Genomic DNA, 22,654 nt, shown 5'->3' with positions numbered 1-22,654 from the left:
AACGCTCTAAACGGTCTGAATGTGACCATAATAAAAGTGAAGGGTCAGTTAGAGATACTTCCCAGCCTAAAGACCGCCTAGAGCAACAGGTCTTGACGACACCACAGGTAAAGGTTCCCCCTCCCCTCATCCAACCACCAAAGCCAGTGAGAACTGAGCTGGATAAATAGTGGGAAACATTCAATGAATTGATTAATACTGAGGAGCAAAACATATAGACACCTAAGAATACAGTGCAGACAATGACAGATATGGTCATTGGAACAGTCAGCAATGCTCCAGAAATGGAGCATATTCCCATTACCCCATCATCTGAAATCATGCTGAAGATAGAGGAAATTCCTCCTTTAGACGTATTTTATAGTCCACAGCACAAGGTAGTGGTAAGAAGGCAAAGAAAGAAAAGGAAATTGGACAGCGTGCTCTCACCTGAGGTAGAGTAGCTAGATGTCCTTTGGCGAGACCCTACCACTGACCCTACTAAAAATCTGACTATGTTATCCCAAATCGCAAGAGCCTATGCTTCTGCTACCATTGATAAAGCATCTAAAGTACAACAATTACTTAAGGATAGAGGGGAACAAATCCAAGTTTTGCAGCAACAACTATAGCATGCCACTGCCAACCGCGAAGCAGAAGAGAAGTTAGAAAAATTACAATAGGAATTTCAACAGATGCAGCTGGGATACCAAAAAAATTTGGCCGAAAAGGAAAATCAGTTACAGGCTATGCTTGAAATGCATAGAGATGACCCCAAGCTCACAGAGTTTGTCTCAGAAGCCCTTGCCTTAAATGGCCAACTCTTGCAATAGCAAGAGGCATTACGCTAAAGAATATCGCAATGGAGTTCCCATTGCGAAATGAGTGATAAAATTACAAATCAAGTCGTGGACTTGCGACTCGACTATGATTTAATTGATAGAAGAATTTCTAATTATTTGAAATGGTAGGAAACAGAGGAAGGAAAGAAAGCAGGCATGCTTAGAATCAATGAAGCCCACAAAGAAATGTTATTTCATAAGTGGGACGCATAGATTAAAAAGGCAGAACAGACAGTGGAAGAAGCAGCTACAGTGGCAAACAACGTCATTGACTGTGTCAATGAAAACCTTCACAGAGAAAACCTCATATCAGAGACCGCTCCACGATTTCTCCCAAAGGCACAGAAACTGCAGACAAGCTGGAGACAAAAAGCTGAGGAAATGGCAGAGTCCATCAAGAAGTTGACCAAGTTGAATTGGGACACTTACTGGTAGTACTTGGTTAAACCACACAGTCAATGCACAACTCTCAAATTCCTTACAATCTCTGCCAAGAAGATAGCTCTAGCACTTGCCGATTCTGTTTTCTCTGGACAACTAAAATTGGAGGTCGGCCAACCGATGCTCCTCAAGCCGATGCTGAATGCTTGCGATCTTAGAGAACATATACATAGATAGTTAATTCCGAATACAGTTTTAGTTTTATTTTTTATTTATTTTTGCCTTAGATGAGGATGGTCATTTAAACCTCCTCCTATAATTTTTGTAATAAACTATTTTTAGTATTTAAGTAGTAGTATTTTAACCCCTCTCATGCATTTAGAGAAGGGTCCTGAAATTTGTCAAAAATGTTTCCTCAGAACATGCACTTCTACACCCTCCAAGGAGGTTTTGATGAATGAATGAAATGAGATTTATTGATATCTGTGTTTAATGTCTGCTACTAAAATGCATTTCTATACTCTTAGTAGATATTGAATTAGGAAGAGATAAATCTATATTGCTAAAGCTCATGAGTAAGACTTGTTATCAATGGTACTTTTATCTCTTAATAATTTCTGCTTATGTGTCAAAGTAATATTTTATGTTCAATTATTTATATATGAAGGCTTGAATGTTTGAGTTATCATTTGGCACTTTTGTACAGTGATGACTATTTTGTTTACACTCAATGTATGAATGACTTATTATGCGATATGCTTCTCACAATTGTTTTGGCTAATTTCTTATACGAAACAATTCATTTTTATCGATTTCTTCTCTTGTAGCAATTGAATGATCTTTATTACCAATTGCTACTAGAAACTATTTTAGATCATATAAGTAAAAAGTTAAATCCCAGGTTAGTTTTAGAATTAGATATTTCTATTCATTAGAATACAATTTCATGTTTTAAATTAGACTTAGATTAAAAGCATTTTATTTAGAAATCTTTAGACAAGGAAATATCAATTCTTATCATCACACACACAAATTGGGAAACTGGTCCCATTATCCCCAGTCGGACCCACCATCCCAAACGGAAAAGGAGCTACTTTCAAGGTCTAGACCGAGTGGGTATCCCCCTTGTTGTAGACCCGATTTTCGGGGCTTCAACAGAATGAAAGGGTTTGGTTGATTTTAAGAGATCCACTTTGTTATTATAGAAACTTGAGCTCGACTATGGGTAATATGCTCACTAACCTTAACCAAGTTATTTTCCTTAACAAGGATACTATCATTGTCATGTAATATCGTACAATCTGTTGGCATGAACTGGAGAATGTCTGTCGTTTATCTTATTTTCCCTGTGATGGGAGAAACTAGTCCAAAAGAATTGGAACCCTTTTTATAATATTTCACAACAATGTTGTCATCTTGTTGGTGTATTAGCCCTTTCTGACTTATTACCTAATATTGGGACTTTCGGTAACTTATATTAATACTATTATAGCCTAGAATGATGGGCTTTGTTCCTGGAATTTTTCATGGCTTCAATTATTATTTGTTTGTTCTATGTCAATTTCATTCATTGTTACCTTGTGGCTGAATCATGGCTGATATTGTTAACATCGTTGTAATTTATTTGTTTCGTAGTGGTATTATGTTTAATGCATTTGAATGTCTGTGTATTTAATTGAATCATGCCTTGTTCTTGCTCTCAGCACTACCTTATTAGTATTCTATATTATAGGCATGTATGAAGGTGCGTTCGGTAATTAGTTTATTACTAGACCTAAGACTCAAGTCGGCTTCTCATCTTTGTCGATGAGAATAGAGAAATGTTTGACTACATTTTCGGTTATAGTTTATCTATTTTCTTCTCATGGTTTTACATTCACTTAAAATTTTATTGCTACCCTACCGAGAGCAAGACCTAAGTATTTATGGGACCAATTCCCCAACCTTCAGGTTAACTATATTATGCAGAAGTTGGATTGTCTTAGGTAGAGTCGCAAACTCATAACCTTGTGACTAACCAACAAGTCAATAAATTACAATTTATAGTTTTTATTGAGAACTTGTTTTACTATTTTCTTTTCAATATATTGCATCATACATGAAGTTACAAAATTTTCTACATAAGATGGCTTGATTCCATAAATACTTCTATATGGAATTTATGCAATGTAATTTCTTACACAATAGTTATTTTCCTATAAATTTCTTGCAATACTCAGTCCCTTATTTTCTCATAATAACTTATCAGTTTAACTAGATCAGGAGATATCAACTAAATATTTTTTAGTATTTCTACACATCAAAATAACATTATTTTCACAACAATATTCAAAATTTGTTACAGGACTCAGTAAGAAAACAAGGAAAACTTATTTGTGCTAGCTATCTGATTATTTGTCAGACAATAAGACCGTCCTCCCAACCACAAGTCTATTAATGACGTCTAGACTCTCCCCCAAGCTCCTTGCTCCAAACAGTTCCTCAGTATTAAATATCGAGGTAACCACTCTGAACCTCAAGACCAACCAATCCAGTTTAGGGTTATCTTCTTCCTCAACATTCATGGCTTAAAAATTCCACTGGTTTAGAATTCAACTCAATAACTCTCGAGTCAAATAGTACTCCACCTTCTAGTAGACATCACTATTGAAAATCCTGCCTCCTCATTTTCACCCCTCTTCTCTCCCTTCCTGATATTTTTTTCCTTTTTCCATCTCTAGGTAAAGAAAGAAAGTGATAACTATTTTTTCCAACTGAATTTAACTATCTAGAGGTTTCTTGGAATTTGTTACTCATGGTCTTTCTTATAATTTTTCTCATACATATTTAATTTTCAAACATTTTATGTCAATTATAAAATTCGAGTACACTCTTCTCTGAGCCTCAAGTCCAATTACATACAAAATTCAAAAATATTTAAAGACAAATAAAAGCAAAGAAAGTTACTGCAGTAATTGATGCATTCAAGGGTGTTACATCTTTCCCCTCTCAAACAAAACATCGTCCTCAATGTTTAATCCAACACTTTGGAACAGATCAAGATAAGCTTTAAGCATGAAGTCTTTATCCTCCCAGGTGGCCTCCTCCATGCTAAAGTGCTTCCATTGCACCTTCACCTAGGTGATATCTTGCCTCCGTAACATTATTTATATCTTCTCGAGAATATGCAAAGTCTCTACCAAGAACTAGCCATCTGTTTCCACCTGTGCCACAATTACGATATACATATATATATATATGTGTGTGTGTGTGTGTGCGCGCTAAAATAAGAGATTCTCTTTCTTAATTACCTGCACCTCTTGCCAGTTAATCACATGTCTAGGATCATACACATATTTTTTTAATAAGGATACGTGGAACACATTATGAACCTAGATGTGACTAGGTAATGCCAACTGATAGGCTACTGGCCCAATTCTTTCCAGGATTTGGAAAGGTCCACAATATCTAGGTGCTAATTTGGTGCAGCTACCCCATCACAAAGTACTTCTTTTTTGTTTGACTTTGATGTAAACATGATCTCCTACTTGGAATTCTTTATAAGTATTTTTCCTATCCACATACACCTTTTTCCTATCTTAGGCAGCCTTTAAATTCTGGCGAACTTTCCTCACTGCTTGCTCCATTTCAGTTAACATGTCAGGCCCCAACACGAGTTTATCTTCAGGGTTATACCAGTTGATGGGTATTCTACATTTTCTCCCATACAACACTTCAAAAGGACTCATTCCCAAGGATTCATGGTAGTTGTTATTATAAGAAAATTCAACTAGGTGGAGGTATTCCTCCCACTTAGTTGGTTGTTGCATTACATACATTCGCAACATATCTTCCATTACCTGATTAACACGCTTAGTCTGTCCATCAGTTTGAGGGTGGTAGGTGGTATTGAATTGAATTTGTGTACCCAAACCTGTAAAAAGGGCCTTCCAGAATGCTAATGTAAATTTTAAATCTATGTAAGAAATCACCACCTATGGTATCCCATGTAATCAGAATACTTCTTTCATGAATATATCTCCAATTTCAACAGCTTTGAATGTAGATTTAACTAGTATAAAATGGGTTGTTTTGCTCAGCTTGTCCACTACAACTAAGATAGAGTCATTTTGCTTCTTTGTTTTGGGTAAACCTGTAACAAAGTCCAGAGTAATTATGTCCCACTTCCATTCATGTATAGGTAGGGGATGGAGTAATCTAACAAGACATTGGTGCTCCGTCTTTGCTTACTAGCATTCCAGACACCTTGCTAGATATTTTGTAGTTTCTTTTCTCATTCTTGGCCATAAGTGTTATTGTTTAATTGTAGAGAACATTTTTTGATAGCTCGGGTGGGCAGCATATGGGCTTTTATGAAACTCATCTAGCATGAATTTATTGATAGAGGTTTGGTTACGAACATATATCCTACCACTAAAGGTTAACTTGGAATCATTGTTTATGCCATAATTATACTGTTGATTAGAGTTATGTGCTTGATTTGTTTGTTGCCATAGGAATTTATATTCGAGGTCTCGATGGGAAGCTTCTTTAATTTTTGCAATGAATTTAGTTTTTATTCAACTATAAGAAATATCGTACACGCAATCTGTCTTTCTGCTTAATGCATCAACCACCCGAATCTTTTTTCCCTTAAGGTGTCTTATCTCGAAATCGAATCTGCTTAGAAAATCAATCCATCTAGCTTGATGAACATTCAAATTAGGCCAATTAAAAAATTGTTAAGTTATTGTGATCTGTCATTAAAAGAAATTTATTTATGTTGTAGCATCTACAACCACCCTCCAAAATTTTGCCTAAGCTTCGTTTTGGAGCCTCCCTCCTAAAATATCAACAGCTTGTCTTGCACTGCCCAGGTACTTGTGCTTTCAATTAAGTTTTATCTTTCATTTTACAACTAGTGTTTCTTTTACTTGCTTCACTATCTAACCACAAGTTGACCCCCTGTGACTTGGTTGCATTCGGTTCTTGCACTGCCTTGGAAAACTACATAGTCCTAGAGGGAAACTAGCCTTACTCTCACGAATTACCTAGTGCAGCCCAACAGTGAGCCTTGCTCTCAAGAATTGTGCATATCAGCCCAGTAGTGAGCTTCAGCTCCATAACTGCACAAACCCAGATGACATCTTGTCTTCAGTTGGGAAACTCCGCAGATCATGAGAGGAAACCAGAGCCACTCAACCCAGAAATTATGTAGAACCTAGTGTTCTCAGCAACTGCCCAGTGCATGAACCAGAGAGTTGCCTTGTCCTTCCCAGAACTATGCAATATTTACAGGCATTGCATGGTAGTTTTCCTAAAAATAAAGAAGTTAAGAGTAAAAGAACCCCTAGGAAGTGGGGATCTATTATTAGTTTCCGGAAGGTGACACATCACCACCTATAGAAGTTTCTGTCAAGTGTTGTTGTTGTCCTTGTTCTTAAGCATACACGTCATGAATTCCATTTTACTCAAATCTATGTAATGGATGCCTCTAGAGATCATTTATGCATTCGATCATCAAGCCTTAGCTTCCTTAGGAGATCAAGGATCCTTCAGAGCATTATCATCTCTTTTTGGGGGCGAGTTATTGCCTTTTGCTGCTTTTCATGTCGCTTTTATTTTTAGCTTGTGAGAGTGTTGTTTCACTCATTTTGTTGAATGAATGCTATCATTTTAACTTGTTTTAGTTGTAGAAGTGTTGTTTCAAGTTATAGAATTCCTTTCTCAAGTGTTGCACAATTTTTTCCCATTTTTGCACCAACGGTCATCGTTGTGGCGACTCCCTTCACATGCTTCATGTTCCTTCAATTTGATCCATCGTTGCACTTGTTTTACATGCATACATCTATACTTAGTCATATATGCACACACTCTTACATCATCCTTTAGATCTTCCTATTTTCACACTCCCCATGAACAGATCTGGGCTCTCCCTGCTCGGATCTCACATTCACTTGCATGCAATGCGTAATCTAGCAGCTCAAGGCCTCTTCCTTGGCTAGAATTGTGTAGAGGCTATCCTAGGCTGGCTCCAACTGTGCAGTGCACAGTTCCAGAAGCTAGTCTCCCAGCTTGGTCACTCATTGCGCAGTCTCTCTCCCAAGTGTTGGGTGCAGTATTTAAGGATATTTCAGGCACCGTTTTCCCTATTTTTGGCCATTTCCCTTCACCAAATCCATCAATCCCTTGGCACAATGTCACTCCCCCTGGTAACAAAGAAATCTATTTCTCTGACATATTAATTATGCCATTTTCTATTAAGTATCGAAAGAAACAATGTCTTTTTAGAATGACTAACCAAGGAAATTGTGGAAGAGGTCTTTTGGAAGTTTTTATTTCAAGTGTTGTTGTAATTACTAACTGCTAATGGAAAATGACTACTTTTGTTACACCCTGAAGATTATTGTTACACCCTGAAGGTTGTTGTTACATCACGACACTACAAGAAAAAAGGACATTGGTGAGGGGCGAAAAATGTCACCATAAGCTCATTAGTGACGGTCAAAAGAGCCTTCATCACCGAAAACTGAATGTCACCAAAAGTGGCGTCACCAAAAGTATAGGTGTTGTAGTGACATTCAAAGTCCGTCACTAATAATGATTTATAATGACGGATAATGACCATCACCATTTCATATGAGTAATGGTGACGAATCATAGCCTCCGTCACCAAAAACTAAACGTCACCAAAGGTGGCATCGCCAAAAGTATAGGTGTTGTAGTGACATTCAAAGTCCGTCACCAATAATGATTTATAATGACAGATAGCGACCGTCACCATTTCATATGAGCAATGGTGACGGACCATAGTCTCCGTCACAAAAAACTAAACGTCGCCAAAGGTGGCATCACCAAAAGTATAGGTGTTATGGTGACATTAAAGGTCTGTCACAAATATTGATTATAATGACAGATAGTGACCGTCACAATTTCATATGAACAACAACGATTTATTGTGATGGATCTTTCATGGCCGTCACTATTGGTGCATATATATGGTGACGTTCGTTGACCCTCACCAAAAGCCACATTGCCATAAGTATAGGTGTTGTGGTGACATTCAAGGTTCGTCACGAATAATGACTATGATGACGGACATCAACCGTCACCATTTCATATCAACAACAATGATTTATTTTTACACACCTTTGAGGTTCGTCACTATTGATGCATATATATGGTGGCGTTTGTTGACTGTCACCATTTCATATTCTGGTGATGATTGAAAAATGTCACCAAAGCTCATTGGTGATTGTCAAAAGCTCATTCCATATGGATCATGTAAAGGCACGATGGAATCGAACCACCAACCTCCTACTTGTAAAGAAGGTGCTCTTCCATTGAGCTAGCACCCTTTAAAGAATTAGACTTTTAAAATTAGACCCTGAAACTTCATAAATTGTAAATTCTACAACTTTCAATAAATTAAAGTCTTGACAATATTTTACTAAACAAGCAAAGCAACATCGAAGTTGTAGGTCCCTACCTAATGGTTATGGAAGTTATGAAAGGTGGGTGGAGGGAAAAATAATTATGTATAAGAGAATCAATATGTTCAGTTGAATACTCAATTAGAAGTGAAAGTCTGAAGACATTTATAATCTATAAATGACCTATAACTAGAAAATGCACCAAATATTGCAAAGGAAATGTCATAAGTTGATAACATATGGAAGAAGAACATTGATGAAGACAGATGCAATATGTTATAGGTTGAGTGAAAGAAAAATCTCAATGTTGTTGTTGTTTGGTGTTTAGATATCTGAATGATCTCTAGAAACTGTGAACTACATATGATAAAAAAAAAAAAAATTATATATATATATATATCCCCTTTACATAAACCAACATGAAATTTGGAATTTCACAAGTCCACACTCGAAACATGACAACAACCAACAAATAAAAGAAATTGACTTGGACAAAAATCAATAGCTTCACCTTCATTCTTGAGTTGCTTCTGTTTATTTGAATTTGACTTATGACATTCTTTATCTGACAAGGAATCAAAATCATCACTATCATTAAATTCATCCAACACGGACTTTGGATATCCCACTAACATCTTCGTTTTTGTTGCCATGCCTGAAAACCATGGAGTTCCTTGTTGATAGTAGAATAAGATGTGTGCCTGCTGCTCAAGAACACATTCCTTATTAACCATTGTTACCTGACAAAAACCAAAGAGACAACACAATATCAACGTACACAAAATCCCCTACCGAAATATAATCATAACTTAGCAAAGAAGTCTAAAAGATGTTCTTAATTAATAAACTTTGTATTTGGAAATATTGTTTCTTTAGATTTAAAAAAGACTATGTTGTACAACACTTCTATCTATTTATCCAGGCAATTATATCATAGCATATGTCACACAATAGAAATCTATAGTACCTAAAGTAAAAAGACAAATTTTCTCAAGAAAATAGATTTAGAAAAGATATTTGAAAACTATAAGTTTTGTAGAAATTTCACCTATAGAACAAACCGATTTATGCAATGTCCTAAAGCATAATACTTGTTCTACTTCTACAAAACATTAAGCGGAAACATAATTGAAATCATGAGCAACATCAAGTAGAAACATGCATAACTAATCAAGATAAATAATCACACATAACACAAGATATATCCAGGGGAAAGCACCAGCATAAAACCCCAACCATGTATTATCAATCAAGTGGAAATCCTCTTCACAATACAAGAATAATTAGCTCTCAAGCTATTCAGTTCTCAATGAACTATGAAGACATGTCTCATGAGCCACCCAAGCCCTGTTTATATAGGCTTTCCCTATGGTCCTTATGTAGTTTTCTTAGGAAATAATATCAAAAGCATATGCTATTAATTCCAACATACCAAAAACAACCAATGCTCCAACTACGTATTCCTTGAGAACACTAGTTCCTCAACCATGCAAAAACTACTTACTAGAAATAGTTAAGCATCTGATAGTACATTGTCCCACATCTGATCTCAACTGGGTCTCTGACAGAACTGACATGCAACAGTTATCCATCAGTGAATCCTTAGTTATCTAAAATAATAGTTGTCACATGCATGCAAGCATTAACAAACTATATTTTATTATTTTAACAACTTGTTAAAATAATCTGACTCGACTTGATTAGTTAGAACTAATTCAACTGATTCTCTCATTATAGAACTCATGCTTATTCCCTCAATCAGTGGAGGAAACTCATGTGCATGCTCACAAAGACTTCAAATTCGAATTTCCTTAATTAATTAACTCAACTGAATTAATTAATTAATATTTCAAACTGCTGTTAAGAGCAAAATTAATTTTACTTCCTATAGATAGACTGGGGACTGCTATAAATAGGAAGGGACCCAGAAATGCTATTTTTAGAACTTTCTATTTTTATAAATTTCACCTCTCACCAAATGTGGCCAATGACCTCACTGGCCAAACTGTTATTTTTAGCAGGTCTATTTTTAGCACATTCTAAATTTAGCATTTCTTGTTGCACACTTTTCAACACTCTCTCTCAACAAGAAAGGGATTATTAGCAACCCCGATCCTGTCTCTATGGAACTCAAACTTGCCCTTTGACAATGCCTTTGTCAAAATATCTTCATCCTGTTCCTCTGTCGAAATATACTGCAACATCATGATCCTCTTGACCACACAATCCCAAAGATGTTGATAGCGGATATCTATATGCTTGGACTTGTCATGAAACATTGGATTCTCAAAGAGTTTAATGCAACTCTAATTATCACAATATATCACCGTTGGATCCATCATCTGACCAAACAATCCCACTAGGATCTTCTGCATCCAGATGGCCTCACATGCAGCCTGACTTACTGCCATGTACGCTGCCTCCGCTGAGCTAAGTGCAACTGCTCTCTGTTTCCGGCTATACCAAGAAACTGCAGCTAACCCAAGGTTGAAGATCCCTCCAGACATGCTCTTCCTGTCTAATGGACTACCTGCCCAATCTACATCTGTGAAGCCTTGGAGCTTCACTCCCTCTCTAGAAGACTCTCCAGTAGTGGTGATCTCCACCACTGGAATCTCTTCATGCAACTGCTACACATCATCAGGAGGCTCCTCCTCCTTAGGAACTAATAGTTCCTCATCATCACCATGCAACTTGATCTCCCTCTCAAGTGACTCTCACATGGCTCACTATTCATCAAACTTCAGATCCCTGCGCACTACTGTCCTCTAACTGGCAGGCAGACACACCCAATAGTTGTGAGGTGTATCCATATGCCCCACAAGTATTTCGAACTCAGTTGTTGGGTCTAGCTTCTTCCGAGCATCTTTGGTCACATGACAGTAAACTAGTGATCCAAAGATATGGAAGTGACTCACATATGGCTGCTTCCTTGAAAAAGCCTCTATAGGTGTCTTCATCCCCAAAATATGATGAGGACTTCTACTCTGAAGATACATTGTTGTATTGCATGCCTCAACCCACAGATGAAGTGGTAGGCTTTGGTCATGCAGCATCGCTCGAGCTGCTCCCATAATAGATTTGTTCTTCCTTTCGGCCACCCCATTCTGTTGTGGGTTATGAGGTGTCGTGAGTTCCCGTTTAATTCCTTCTGAAGCACAGAAGTATTTAAACTACTTGGAAACATACTCTCCATTGTTATCACTCCGCAAGGCCTTTATCTTCCTCCCTGATTCTTTCTCTGCCAAAGCTTTGAAATCACAAAACTTCAAGAAGGTTTGATCCTTCTTTTGCATGAAGTAGATCCAACATCTACGAGAAAAATCATCTATAAAAATAACAAAGTACCTTTGCTTCGCGGTGGAGGCTGTTGAGAAGGGCCCACATAAATCTGAATGAACTCGATCCAGAACTGCACCTACTCTACCATCCTGATCATAAAAGGAAGCCTTAGCATACTTACCTAGAGTACAACCTTTGCATGTGCTTGTCTGCTCCAATTTGCACTTGGGTAATCCAGTAGAAATTTGTTGCATGATCTTCAAGGCCCCTTGATGCAAGTGGCCCAATCTCCTATGCCATAACTCGCCAATATCTTGGCCATGCACCTCTTCTGCCTTGGAACTGACAATAGCACAATATTCTACCTGTAACTTGTAGAGATTCTTAATTCGAATCCCAATCTGTTTGGTTTGTCCAGTGCCGATATGCCTTAGGAAAACCTTTCCCAAATTAAAGACTACATCATAGCCTTTATCCTCAAGCATAGCAATAGACACAAAATTCCTTTTCAGCCCTGGTACATACATAACATTAGAAAGAGTGAGGGGAGAACCATGCTCCCTCTGAAACATAACTATACCTCTACCCAAGACACAGTACTTTCCGTCATCTCCCATCTCGATCCATATCTAGATATCCTTCTCCTCCAAAGTGCTAAAAAAATTCTTGTCACCTAACATGTGGAAAGAAGCTCCACTATTCGAATACCAAACACATCCCATGCTGGATGAAACCATGCATGCAATAAGCGAGAAATCCATCTCAAACTATGAAGCTAGTGCATCACCATCAGATTCCTTGGAGGAACCTTTCTTCTTGGACTTCCTCTTTGGGCAATTATTAGCATAATGACCCAACTCATGACAATGAAAGCATCTCACCTTTGACTTGTGAAACTTCTTCCCTCCTTGAGAAGACTTGGAATGGGATGCCTTCCCTTTCCCTTTCTTAGCTTTAGAAGCTAAAGCCAATTTCTCTTCATCATCATGTTTTGATGAAGAAGCTCCATCCCTGGTGCTCCGTCTGATCTCCTCTTGCATCAAATCCGACCATAGTCGTTCTCAATATGGCAGTTTGTCCCTTCCATTCACTGAGTCCTGGTAGCTATGCCAGCTCCTAGGAAGGCCAAGGAGTGCTAGACTCACCATATCCTCATCAATTGTACTGACTCCTACGCTTGCAAGCTCATATCTACAGGTGGTGAGCTTGTTTAAGAATGTAGAAATAGAGTCACCCTTCTCACATTTGATCTTTTGAAGCTTGTCCTTCAGTGCCAACTTCCTTTGATCACTACTATTCTGATATAAATCTTTCAATGTTTTCCACATTGCAAATGGAGACTCCTTCCCATGGAGGCTTGAGATTATGTGATCTCGAACACCCTCCAAGAGAATTATCCTAGCTCTAGCCACACATTTACCTCATTCCACCAACTCAGTCTTCTCATTAGGCTTAAGGACTTCTTTATCAATGAAATCCTTAAGACCATTATCTTCCGACACTGCCTCCATGCAATCCTTCCAAGCTATATAGTTTAAGCTGCCGTCAAGGGCATACTAAAGCCTCAAACCATTGAATGCCATCGATGAAATATATGTGATAAGAACTTGAGACCTATATCAAGAATAAGAAACTTTGAATTCCTCCTGCTAGTGTATTGTTCTTGCTTGATCACCTGTGCTCTAATACCATGTAGAAATTTCACCTGTAGAACAAACCGATATATGCAATGTCTTAAAGCATAATACTTGTTCTACTTCTACAAAACATTAAGCGGAAGCATAATCGAAATCATGAGCAACATCAAGTAGAAACATGCATAACTGATCAAGAGAAATAATCACACATAACACAAGATATATCCAGGGGAAAGCACCAGCATAAAACCCCAACCATGTATTATCAATCAAGTGGAAATCCTCTTCACAATACAAGAAGAATTAGCTCTCAAGCTATTCAGTTCTCAATGAACTATGAAGATATGTCTCATGAACCACCCAAGCCCTGTTTATATAGGCTTTCCCTATGGTCCTTACGTAGTTTTCTTAGGAAATAATAGCAAAAGCATATGCTATTAATTCCAACATACCAAAAACAACCAATGGTCCAACTACGTATTCCTTGAGAACATTAGTTCCTCAACCATGCAAAAACTACTGACTAGAAATAGTTAAGCATCTGATAGTACATTGTCCCACATCTTATCTCAATTGGGTCTCTGACAGAACTGACATGCAACAGTTATCCATGAGTGAATCCTCATTTATCTAAAAATATAGTTGTCACATGCATGCAAGCATTAACAAACTATATTTTATTATTTTAACAACTTGTTAAAATAATCTAACTCGACTTGACTAGTTAGAACTAAGTCAACTGATTCTCTCATTATAGAACTCATGCTTGTTCCCTCAATTAGTGGAGGAAACTCATGTGCATGCTCACAAAGACTTCAAGTTCGAATTTCCTTAATTAATTAACTCAACTAAATTAATTAATTAATATTCAAACTATTGTTAAGACCAAAATTAATTTTACTTCCTATAGATAGACTAGGGACTGCTATAAATAGGAAGGGACCCAGAAATGCTATTTTTAGAACTTTCTATTTTTAGCAGCTTCACCTCTCACCCAATGTGACCAATGACCTCACTGGCCAAACTGCTATTTTTAGCAGGTCTATTTTTAGCACATTCTAAATTTAGCATTTCTTGTTGCACACTTTTCAACAAGTTTGTCCTTAAAGCTTTACTTAATTTAACAACAAACTAGTTGGAGTTTGAAAATCAAAATCATTCATAGGAAATGAATAGGACAATGGCCAAAGTCATTATTCATACAAATAAAGCTAGAATCATTATTTCCATTACAGATAACTGAAATTTGGGCAGTGATCTAACAATTAGAGCTTATTTTCTAGGAAGATTCGTCAATACTATCATTTTTTTTCCACGGTCTGTTGTGTCTCTAGATCTAGATCAAATAGCTTTCCATTCTCAAGTTCTACCTTTCAAGTATTGATTTCTGTCTCACCCTTTAAAACAAAATTCTACCATTCTATTTTATTTTGTTTTGTCAAGAGAATTGGCAGGACCTTCCCATCCTCTGTTTTACATAATCAATAACCATCCATCAATGGTATAAAGAATAACAGATACAGAACAAAGGCCAAAGTTGTTATTGTTGTATACCTATGTTCTAGGACTCATCTGACCTTAGCGGTGCAAAGAGCTCACCCTAAAAAAATAACATCCACGTGGAATTTAGAATTTATTTTTTTTAAATCAAGCTCCAAGTAAACCAATCAAAATATGAACATCCTTTTAATCAATAAAATCTCTGACTTAAAATAAAAGTGGCCTAGAATTGAATGTTATATCAACCATGTCAAGTAACTAACATCGGGTGAGAAATACAATCCATGCATATTGGATTAGTGAAATAATTGATCTAGTAAAGCTAAAAAACAGATGACTTAGAGCTAAGAAACGCAAATAAATTACTTAGAACTAAGACATGAGGTTGCCCTTTCAACCTTGTCATTAAATAATTCTTCTTTATGTCACTTACCATTAAACATTTTTTGATACCAGGTGGAAGTGGTATTGTACCATTAATCTCTGATACTCTATTTCCATGACTACTTCTCAAGATCCGCTCTATTACCAGTGTTTGGGGCTAGATAAGATACATGCAAAAACCATCAACATGAAAATCAAATCTACATCCTCGTAAAAAATGGGAGGAAAAAAAATATCCACAAATTGAAACATACTATAGGATACCTCATTCCTGCAACATGATTATCTTGTCATGAACAATAAAAAAATAAATCAAGGGAAATATAATTTTTGCCACATTTTGACAATGAAATCTTTTGCATATTCTATGAACAATTGATGAAAAAAGTCAGCTAAAGCTTGTCAACATCAGGATTATAGTAAAACATAAAGGAACCGCTCCAACACATATATAATCCTAAACATAAGTATCTATACATATAAGTATTTATTGAGGACATTGTATTTTGTGAAAATATGGAAGTCAAATCTTTGAAATAACACAATTTATGGTACCACTACCTTATGAAGTCCATTCATTCGAGTATTTACGAAGTCCATTCAGGAATTTATTCAAAGTTAAAAGTTCAAAAGATTAACATGTAGCCTAAAAAACTCAGATTTGGAAAGGAGATAAACCAAAGATGTAGAGTATATATCTCACATTTATATATCCTAATTTTCAAACATTGAAATGAAACTTTTTAGCATACTATTGTGAATTCAGCCCAAAATGCTAGAAAACAAATATTGATGGTTATTTTGCTAATATAAAAGTTTTATACATGCATTTATTTAAACAGTTAGCTTGCAATGTCAAACATATCTAAGGATGCACAAAATACGTTGCATCTTTAGCGCCGGTGTGTGAACTTGAGACAACGAAGTAACAGTTTGCCTACAATATGCACTAGCAAAATAGGTGAACAATAGTTTTGTAGGTATTTGTTATGAATATATGTATTGTAGGCCAATAAGAGTATGGTTGGAACATTCATGTCCAACCCTTCCAATTTTTCCTATAATTTTCACTGGTCTAATAGGTGAACAATATAACTGTAGGTGTACATTCTGTATCACTTACCTAAATCCAACACCTTCAGCATAGAAATTTCAAAGAATATGTCCAGAACTAGTAGGTAATTTTCAAAATGAAAGAGTTGGCTTGATTGTTTCTAGGAAAGACTAGATTCTTACATTGTTCAATGTAAATTCATGACACTTTTCCAAGCTTAGATGGAACAAAAAGGAACCAAGCTAGAAGGTTATTTAAAGAATCCTTAATTAGTGAGGGTAAAATGTTAGCCCTTTTTTGTCAAAAAGCATATATGTAAAAAATTTAAGAGATTCAGTGAAGAGACTGTAGAAATGTTCTTATCAAACCACTAACGTAAACAAAGCTAAGAAATATTGCTTTGTAGAAGAGATATTCATGGTCAAATTAACAAGAAAGTGACATTTTAGCATAGTTAATGCACTAGTGCTCATGTCGTAGTGTCCCAGGGCATGCTAGGGACTACAGGGAGTGCTCATGTACATCTAGAGAAGAGGTGGGGAGACATCGAGCTGTAGTCAGGAGGACTACAAGCGATGAGGGGCAGATACTTGAGGTACCCAACCTCTTGGATTATACCTTGCTACGAGAGCCCCAAAGAGAGAGTAGCAAGACTAGTGGATGTGGGTAGAGATGGATGTGGATGAAGCAGTAGAGAGTGCTACAGTGCAGGAGTCCCCAGGTAGCGCAAGGCTAGCAGGCTGTAATAGTGTGAGCCCTAGTTGTAGTCACAAAGTAGCCCTAGTTGCAGACATGAAGGGAGACCTAGATGCAATCTTGAAGGAGCTCTAGACACAGTAAAAAATGAAGCCCTAGCTGCAGTAAAAGGCAACCCTAACTGCAGTAAAAAGGAGGCTTAGCCACAATACAAGAGAGGCCTAAGACACAGTCTAGAGATAGGCCTAAGATGCAGTCAAGAGAGGCATAAAGACGTAGTCAAGAGAGGCCAGATATGCAACAAAAGGAAAGCTCTTATCCACAGCAAAGGAGGCCTTAATCCGTAGCAAGAGGGAGGCCCTTATCAGCCATCAAGAAGAAGAATATATCCACAGTCAAGCAAGGTATAAAGAAACACTCAGAGAGGCCCTAGACACAATCAAAGGGAGGCCCTAGCCACTACAAGAAGGATCCATAAGACAGCAAGAAAGAAGCCCTAGACGCAACGTGGAAGTCTTATTTTTTGTTGTAGGTACAATGTGTGAAAGAGAGGTTGTTTTGAGTGTTGTTCTTGGGTGCTCTTATAGGGAGGAGGGTTGAAGTTTGAAGTTTAAGATCAGAGCAAGGAGAGGTATACAATGTGCGTTAAATAGGGTTTTTTTGTAGCTATTCCAGGAAGACTGAAGGGTTGAAAAGAGGCCGAGTATCTTGCTTGAAGCTTCAACTAAAGGATGACTTAGCTTAATAAAGTTCATGATGGCCACTTGGATATAGAGCCAAAAATAGAGGGTTGTCTCAAACTATTGCCACTTGCAGAACCATAAATACTACAGCATGTGTTTGAAGACAAAATATAAAGAGAAAACTTTCAAAATTTTATCTTTAATCCATTATAATAGAAAACTAATCTTTATAATCATAAAAATAATATATTTTAAAAGTATAGTTGAACTAGATATTAAATTGCTAGTTTGTGAAAAAAAAAAAACTAAATTATTTAACTACTAATTTATAAAAATATATATATAATATCTATACACATTACTAATTTATAAAAGAGATTTGATCCCTTTAGGGTGTTGGTATATCCAAAATTAAAATGGATCTAGGCTGGTATATATTATTTACCATAATTATTATTGAAGTGTATAATGGCTATCTCATATTTGTATTTGCATTGATTAAATGATTATTATATGTAGTCATGTTTTATATTAATTATTTTAATGCACCATAAATATGGTTTTGTATAGTAAATTTATTTTATGTTAAAATTTAATAGTTAAATTTAGATATTCTTTCTTGATGTTAGTTATTTTTTATTAATTTTCATTTTATAAAATTTGTTATTTGAGTCAATGTTTCCAATTAACAAGTGTGGTTGATCACTATAAATAAGTGAAATAAATTATTAAATTGTGATCTTTTTTTAAATTTCTACTTAGTTGAATATTATATATAAATATCACTTGTGATTATAACATACCAAACCATTCATTTTTAGTTGTTAAATATGATTATATTAAAATAATTTTTAAAAAAAATGTTATCACCCATGGTTAGAACTTACCAAACCATTCTTTTTTAGTCCCTAGATTCGTTTATGTTAAAATAACTTTTGAAAAAATGTTATGGCCAATAATTTTGTTATATTCCATGGTTTTGTACTTTATATTTATTTAATTTGCTAGTTTTTGCACATGGTTTTGTTAGATTCCATGGTTTTGTATTTAATATTTATTTAATTTATTAGTTTTTTCTCATCAATTTTCTTTCATAAATTAAAACAAGCAAGAGAGACCTTGAAGTCCTCAAAAGAAATGTCATAATCTAGGTATTTTATTCTAGGCCCCTCTTAATATATTTTTGGTTGTTAGATTTTTTTTCCAAGAGACCCTTTCCACTTGGGGAATATGTTATAATATTTGGAATTTTAACTCAGTGAAATTAAAACAAAATCAAATAAAAAACATAAAATTCTCTAGTGCATAGTTTTTTTCTTGCCCATGGTTTTTAGCCATGGTACTCCTAACCCATGGTTTTTGTCCATGGTAATTTTCTGCAATGTAACATATTCAAAGGCTAATAACTAAAGCAACCTAGATCCATTTTAAAGCGTTGAGAGAGAGAGAGAGAGTTGATCTCTCTTGATGCTCGAGAGAGATAGATCTACGCTGGTTATTTATAAATGAAGAAGAGTATTTTCTTGTAGTAGTACTCCTATTTGTTTTGTATTTAAAATTTATTAAATGATGGATTTCTATTTTGTATTTTGATTTTTGAGACTTGTTTATTTTTATAAATTTACAATTATTTCTATCACTATTTTTATGTAATTATGAAACTTTCCATATTTATCATAGTTGAAATTACGTTTGTATTATAGACATATTAATCAATAGCTTGTTGCTCTTAAGCTTTATTATTGCAAATTACCTAACATAATCTCTCTTATCACCAATGAAAAAAGTATTTATGGATAAAACTATTAATGGGATGGATAATAGATAATTATTATTTTTTATATATTAAATTAATGTCTTTGGTTGATGATATTTAATATTATAGATAGTATAATAGTTGATAAAAGTTTCTATAGGATGGTTTTATCAAAATCATTTTCCAAGCATTTGAGAGGTTATAAACCATACCAATGGCAAAAAAAATATTGTGTCCCAATGTTTATATAAAATAATTAATTAACTAGAAAAATTAATTAAATTATTTAACTACTAATTTATAAATATATATTAATTTATAAAAATATATATATATAAACCTTATACATTTAAATTTATACTTTTATATAAAAATACACATTCTAAATACTAGATACAATCACTAAATCCACTTTTAAATAAAAGCAACACAAAAATAACAATTCTTTTTTTTGTAAAAACTTAACCATACACTGCGACACACCAATGGCTACAATTAAAAAAATAGCATAACTTTAACTAATAAAATCCCTAAATAGTCAACGTTGTTAAAGATATATTAAGCACTATTGCAAGGTGTTGTCACTAGGGAGAACACCCAACCTATTTGCAAAAAACCTGTTCCATTAGCACCTAAGCTATATATAGTTGACTTTCAACAATAGACTATGAAAATGCCTTCAAAAACTATCTAGAAAACCAATGCTTTTTATGATTCATGTGGACGTCCAATCGGGAGGAGATCCATATTGCAAATGAACCAGATTAACTTTTTCCATAAAACAGTTTCAAGAAACAAACCGTTTTTGGAAAACCCAGTTTCTTGCATTAAAAAATGGAAAACTTTTTCCATAAAATAGTTTCAAGAAACAAACTGTTTTTGGAAAACCCAGTTTCTTGCATTAAAAAATGAAAACTACGTATAAAACACCGTTTTCAGTACCATTTTTTATATGGTTTTTTTCAGAAACGAAGAGCTTGAAATTGAGATTTCTGATTAAGAACTGTCGTGAAATGGAAAGAGAGCAAGAAAATCTTTTCATGTTGCATTGAAATGAGTAAGAAGTCTAAGTTGTTGTTTTTTCTGCTGTTTTCTGGTGTGGTATACTACCAAATTACTAGTTTTTTAATTTATGGTGTGGTATACTACCAAACTACTATAAGAGTTCAATATATTTAAGATAAATTTCATTGCCAATATAGTAATTGTGGGGCTAGTTCATTTGAAGCTAAATTCTTAAAAAACAAAACCTAAATAACCTAATTTCAAGGGAAAAAGTTGGTAGATTGTTTGAAGCAATTGAAATCGAGGAATGAATTAAAGGAGAGAAAATATACCTGTGCAAGTATTTTCCTGGGCTTTTGAAAGAAGACCAAGGCTTTTGATCCTTCCATCGTGGTCCAAATTTGCCCAGCTAAAATAGATCCATCTTTTGTGAGCAAGCCATTGAAGAGATCCTCCTCAATCTTGTTTCTCAACGCATCTAAATTCAACCATGAAACAATAACTACGAGCGAATTACTGCAACATTTCATGTGAAAATACAAAACAAATTTGAAAATCAATTCTAAGAATGGCCATTGATCTAGAAACCCTAAAAATTGATCCAACAACATATACCTATTTTCGTATAGCCACGGATCTTTCTTTTTTTTTCAACTACTTAATATACATTTCGTGTGAAAATATAAAACAAATTTGCAAATCAATTCTAAGAATGGCCATCGATCTAGAAACCTCTAAAAATGGCCATTGATCTAAAAACCCTAAAGATTGATCCAACAACATGTAACTATTTCCATATAGCCACGGATATTTCTTTCTTTTTTTCAACTACTTAACATACGTTTCATGTGAAAATATATAACAAATTTGCCAATCAATTCTAAGAATGGCCATAGATCTAGAAACCCTAAAGATTGATCCAGCGACCTATACTTGTTTCTATGTAGCCACAGATCAGAGTGTACTGTGCCCATGGTCTTTCCTTCTTCTGTTTTCAACTACTCAATATTCATTCGAATACACTAAGGCCAGGAAGAAAAGGCAACATAATGGCCTTTCCTCTTTTTTCAACTACTCAACATTCATTGGAATACACTAAGGCTGGGAAGAAAATGCTGCAAAATGGTCTTTCCTTTTTTTTCAACTACTCAACATTCATTCAAATACACTAAGGCGGAAAAGAAAACCCGGGAGAAATTAAATTTTTTATTTGGATGATCATTAAATTTTTTAATTATAATTATTTATTTTTTTATAAATTTTAAAAACATTATATTTTATGAATATACCAAAATGCATGGAATGTATATTTTCTTATCTTATTGTATCTCATTTCAAAAAATTATGTTTTTTATTTTTCAAAATTACAAAATAATTAACCATGTTGAAAGTTGTAATTTTAAACAAATTCAGATTTGGATTTTATATAATTAAACAAAAAAACAATAAATATTTTTTATTAATGTTTAATTATCTAATACTAATATTATGGGTTTCCATATTATTTTAACTACTGAGATTTGGTTTTATAATTATTATGTAAAACTTTAAAGCTAAAAATTAACTTTTAACAATGCAATCTTTGATAACCAATTTGGATGTAGTTCAATGTTATGGCAATAAAAAATGAATCTCATGAGTCAATTTGGTTGTAGTTCATTGTCATGGTAGTAAAAAATGAATCTCATGAGCCTGGTCCCACCCACACATTGGTATAGCTCCACCCAATGAACCATTGATCTTTCTCCATGAATCGTTAATGTTGTACCAAGAAGCACCATAAGGTATGGTATTTCTATTTCCCACAATTGAAAAAGAACCATAAATCCTTCTACATGAGCATTTTTCTTCTGTATTGTTGAACTAAACATGACAAGACTTTCCTGTGGCAACAAGAATTTCCGAAGCCCTCATCCCCCCTATCACAATATATCTTAGAATCCATCATGTTGGAGTGTAGTATCCCTAGTAAGCATATAGGTGTGTAGGGGAATACAACCTCAAAGTCAATGGGAAGCCAAGAGGAAAAGTTTGTGCATCTAA

This window comes from Pinus tabuliformis, chromosome Q (assembly GCF_031772625.1).
Source record: "Pinus tabuliformis cultivar Carrire ecotype Pingquan chromosome Q, CPIR1, whole genome shotgun sequence".
NCBI lineage: Eukaryota > Viridiplantae > Streptophyta > Pinopsida > Pinales > Pinaceae > Pinus > Pinus tabuliformis.
Note: the sequence above shows the minus strand (reverse complement) of the source record.